We start from the raw sequence: 5991 nt of genomic DNA on the forward strand, positions 1-5991 counted from the left end.
AAACACACACACACACACACATACAGGGATATTAAAAACACACACACATACAGGGATATTAAAAACACACACATACAGGGATATTAAAAACACACACATACAGGGATATTTAAAACGGGGATAAAAACAAACACGTTAATTTTTAGACCATTTTTTTATTTTATCGTATTGAAAACTGTACATTTGATCGGAATTCCTTTGAAAATGAGCCAAGAAAACAGTCCACCGGTGTGACGTCAGGAGTGTTACTGGTCCTGCAACATAAGATACCTCCATAGTTGTGTTAACAACACTAATAGTTTCATCTATACCTGTTATGTGGCTCATGTTTGTTTGTTGTTTATTCATCACCCATGACCCTAACCCTAACCCATGACCCTAACCCATGACTGAATTAGATTGATCCCTTCTTGTGTTAGCCTCTGATGATCCGTGTATGAACCACGTGTGGGCCACGGATTGGCCACATACGTACCACGTATGGACCACATCTGGACCACATCTTGACCACGTATGAACCACATCTTGACCACGTATGGACCACGTATTGGCCACATATGTACCACGTATGGACCACATCTGGACCACATCTTGACCACATATTAACCTCATCTTGACCACGTATGAACCACATCTTGACCACGTATGGGCCACGTATGGACCACATCTGGACACGTATGGGCCACGTATGGACAACGTGTAGACCACATCTGGACACGTATGGGCCACGTATGGGCCATGTATAGACAACGTATTGACCACGTATGGACCACATCTGGACACGTATGGGCCACGTATGGACAACGTATGGGCCACATCTGGACACGTATGGGCCACGTATGGGCCATGTATGGACAACGTATGGACCACGTATGGACCACATCTGGACACGTATGGGTCACGTTTGGACCACATCTGGAAACGTATGGGCCACGTATGGGCCATGTATGGACCACGTATGAGCCACGTATGGACAACGTGTGGGCCACGTATGGACCACATCTAGACACGTATGGGCCACATATGGGCCACGTATGGACAACGTTTAGACCACGTATGGACAACGTATGGGCCACGTATGGACCACATCTGGACACGTATGGGCCACGTATGGGCCATGTATGGACAACGTATGGACCACGTATGAAAATCGTGTGGACCACGTATGGACCACATCTGGACACGTATGGGCCACATATGGGCTACGTACGGACCATATCTTGTACCTAGTATTGTTTATTGGTTTGATGATCATGAACAAGCTTCAAGATGGTCAGAATTATTCATAAAAAAAACCCACATTTAACATTTTCCATATAAAACAACCAACTCGATGACAACTGGGCTTTTTGTGGTTCTTCCCATTCCACCTATTATCAGTTAAATCTTAGGTTTATGTATCTGATTTTCATAAGCATACCACAGACGACAAGAACTGTTAAATGTGACGTCACAGGTAATGTTGTACCCATTTCATGCATAGCAACGTGGTATCTAAATATACTTTTAAATGAAAGGGCGAAAGTGTGACTGAGACTGACCACGACAACTCTAGCGAAAAGTTTGAAGTTCCTTCGTAATAAAATCGTCTTCACTCAAGTTTAACACTGTCCTTTTAATGCATCCATTTGAAAATACATGTACAAACAGACCGCTTAAATGCAATTGATTACCATCATCATCATCATCATCATCATCATCATCCTGAAGATACTTTAAGTCATAAATGTGTACATAATCTGATAAACATACACACAAACACACATACATGTATATCACTCTTGATTATATCTAGAACATTCATACAGGACACATTCGAAAAATTCCATATCGATATATACTAACATATTACATTCACCATCACAACAGGAGGAAACTCATGAGAGATTTCAAAGTAAAGCTCAAGTTAAAATCCCCGGATATCCCGAAAGCACAGTTATCTATATAAAATATACTACGTCACCAAACAAATTTACCTACCTTTAACCCGGAACTCTTCGGTAGTCATAATTCCCAGCGGGTATTATGATATCAGGTCCCCGGTACCATTGCACAGGATGAAGTAAATGACGGAAAGACCAACTGTTTGTAAACAAAAATTCAATATAATATCACCACATGTGGCATCCGCCTCATGTTAACATCTGGGGACCACTTCCTTACAGAACACTTAAATTTGTAACAATAAAGTGCGACAAACACCACCTGTTAACATCTGGGGACCACTCCCTTACATAACCCTTAAATTTGTAACAATAAAGTGCGACAATCATCTTCTGTTAACATCTGGGGACCACTTCCTTACTCAGTTTCCTTTTTTCAATTTCAAAACAAGTGTTCTGTTACCTACGAAATACAAACACTTACACAGATCATTTCTCCTCTTCTATAGAAATTACAGCAAAACGCGACAATTACAAAATGTATGATATTATTATATAATATCATATGTACATGTATATATATGAAAACAGACATTATTTTTTTTACATGGTTAGGCGTCCCCATGTTGGCGGTGAGTTACTACACTTACCTATTATCGGTTCTATGTTATATGTATATTAAAGCATTTTTTATCAATCAAAATGATGTCTACAAGCTCAATATAATATATAACTTACTGGAAATAAATAAAAAAGTACATTCACTCCTGTAAATAAAGTACAAAATTAAATGTGAATCACATTCACTCCTGTAAATAAAGTACAAAATTACAGGTAAATTCCAAACACTCCTGTAAATAAAGTACACCATTACAGGTAAATTCCATACACTCCTGTAAATAAAGTACAAAATTACAGGCAAATTTCATACAAGCCTGTAAATAAAGTACAAAATTACAGGTAAATCACATTCATTCCTGAAAATAAAGTACAAAATTACAGGTAAATCACATTCACTCCTGTAAATAAAGTACAAAATTACAGGTAAATTCCATACACTCCTGTAAATAAAGTACAAAATTACATGTAAATCATATTCACTCCTGTAAATAAAGTACAAAATTACAGGTAAATCACATTCACTCCTGTCAATAAAGTACAAAATTACAGGTAAATTCCATACACTCCTGTAAATAAAGTACAAAATTACAGGTAAATTTCATACAATCCTGTAAATAAAGTACAAAATTACAGGTAAATCACATTCATTCCTGTAAATAAAGTACAAAATTACAGGTAAATCACATTCACTCCTGTAAATAAAGTACAAAATTACAGGTAAATCACATTCACTCCTGTAAATAAAGTACAAAATTACAGGAAAATTCCATACACTCCTGTAAATAAAGTACACAATTACAGCTGTAAATAAAGTACACAATTACAGGTAAATTCCATACACTCCTGTAAATAAAGTACAAAATTACAGGCAAATTTCATACAAGCCTGTAAATAAAGTACAAAATTACAGGTAAATCACATTCATTCCTGAAAATAAAGTACAAAATTACAGGTAAATCACATTCACTCCTGTAAATAAAGTACAAAATTACAGGTAAATCCCATATACTCCTGTAAATAAAGTACAAAATTACAGGTAAATCCCATATACTCCTGTAAATAAAGTACAAAATTACAGGTAAATCCCATATACTCCTGTAAATAAATTACAAAATTACAGGTAAATCACATTCACTCCTGTAAATAAAGTACAAAATTACAGGTAAATCACATTCACTCCCATAAATAAAGTACAAAAAGGACCAGCCAAGATTTGCTCTCTACTGACAGTGTTTTGAATATAAATCTGTAACAATATAAAAGATATATAAAAACGGAAAAACAAAAGCAAAAACAGATCAAAAACACAAAAAATAAACGGAATAAAGAACAACAGGAGCTGTTGGAGAACAGCATAGCTCGTCTCGCAAAAGTTTGTCAATAAATAATTGAAATATATTAATTGGAATGGTTTCGCAAATTGCATTAATAATATTTATATTGTTTACTTGATCAGATTATGTTTTGTGAATTCATGCAATTTTCAAAACCATACCAATTTATATATATATAAATTATTTATTGAAAAACATTCGGGAGACAGGCTATGCTATTGTAGATTAAATGAATATATTAAATACAAATGTAATTGCTTTTGGACATATTTCTTCAATTTTTTGACAAAATATTATCCTTATGAGAGTTGTCTCCCTTGAAAAATGTAGACCGGTATAAATTGTCTATTGTGAGCATTTTCACATTGTTTTATTTTCAGTTTCACCCCAAGAAGGGATAGTGTAACTCCACAGGGACTCTATTGCCAAATATCAGCACCCTAGTACAATTATAAAGTGATGTATTAAAACCTCTTAACACTTGCACCAAAAACGTAACGCAGAAATATTCTAAGTCCAAAAATTTGAAAATTCTGTTTTTTTCCCCAAAAAAATCTTTTAGTTTAACTCTGGCATGGGATAGTTTAACCCCAGAGGGACTCTATTGCCAAGTCCAAAAATTTTCAAAAATCTGTTTTTTTTTCAAAAAATCTTTTAGTTTAACTCCGGCAAGGGATAGTTTGACCCCAACAGGGACCATGTTACCATAAATTACTGTGCCTTTCAACACTTGCACCAAAACTTTAACATTTGAAAAACCAACGCCGACGCCGACGCCGACGCCGGAGTGACGACATAAGCTGTCACTCTTCTTGGAAGAGACGAGCTAAAAACAACAAAATAAAACAAAACCAAACAGCTAGCTATGAGGGGGAACTTACGGCCGAGTAGTACGTAATCGACGATTGGTCCGACGTTCCGACTACCAGGGCGGGTGATGGGGACATACACTTCCCTGATGACGTCAGTGTTGCTGTTTGCCTGGTAAACATTGCCATTGTTCTGCGCTATAATGTACCCCGCGGCACAAACCAGAAGGACAAAAAACAATTGTTTATGCATTCTTCTGGAAAGTTAGCACGACTACCGGAAGTACGAGAACTTGGTTGTCATCCACAGAACTGTCCCGAATAGCGAATGACCAGGTCCTGAGCGCGGCTGACCATCTAACCGCCTCTAGCCTTCCTGCATGTGTGTTTCCTTGTACAGATGGTCAGTTCAGAAGTGACCTTACGGCTGGTCGAGATACACTGGACGTGTCCAAGGGGTTAGTGTTGATTGACAAGTCACCTAACTACCCGGAAGTTGGCTTTCTTTGAACAGGTGACCAAATACACATTATAGCACAAGATAAAAATATTACAGTACTTGTCAAGCGTTTGCAGTACATTGTAGAAGGTCAAGGACATATGTAACTTTGATAGCATCTCATGACAAGGCATGATGGTAAAGTACGTGTTCGGATTTAAAATATGTCGAGGAACATCCATTAGGCGAATAACATCACAGGCGATTGAATCTAGTTATATTTACACACACCAATACAGAAACGTAAGGTTATTTTCGATAGTTATTATTTTACATGATTCTTTGATCGTTTAAGGTATTGGGACTGTCTTTTACAATTGAGGATTCTGGATTTTTTTCAATATACTCTTCATATTTTCACTGCTTTTCATATAAGCTGCATAATGCGTGACAACAAGTAAAACGTGACAATTATTTGGATTATGTTTAGTCACAAATGGAACGACGTCGACGTTTTTGTAACATGTGCCAGCTTCATTAGTATAGGCGCTATCGCTCATTTGATACCGTTTCTATGACACCGATAGGGTAATGCTTATTCCTTTGATACATTTCCAAATCACTCAATCGAGTTTCTAACTTCCTCATATCGCTGACCACGGGTATTAACTTCGATGTTATACCATACGGAATATTGAGTTTAATGTATTTAACATGATAAAAGAAAAAATCCAAATAATTGTGTGAATCTGTTGGTTTACACGGCAAATCAGCGACAATATTTTGACCCAAAAAATGGCATTTCCTTTTATTTACTTCCAATAATAGACAAAAAACTTATTGCAAGATTAATTCTGTCTTTGGGATTTAGATATCGAAGTTCACATAGGTTCCAGGAAACAAAA

The 5991-nt window shown here is 36.6% G+C and overlaps 1 long non-coding RNA gene across 1 annotated transcript; it reads right to left on the reverse strand.

Annotated features, from left to right (window-relative positions):
- Positions 1-139: 139 nt before the first annotated feature.
- Positions 140-5079, reverse strand: LOC117319980. Its single transcript, XR_004530886.1, has 3 exons — positions 4720-5079; positions 1981-2082; positions 140-254 (listed from the first exon to the last, which is right to left on the reverse strand). It is a non-coding gene; the product is annotated as an uncharacterized LOC117319980 (long non-coding RNA).
- Positions 5080-5991: the final 912 nt, after the last annotated feature.

Source organism: Pecten maximus, unplaced genomic scaffold (genome assembly GCF_902652985.1).
Source record: "Pecten maximus unplaced genomic scaffold, xPecMax1.1, whole genome shotgun sequence".
NCBI lineage: Eukaryota > Metazoa > Mollusca > Bivalvia > Pectinida > Pectinidae > Pecten > Pecten maximus.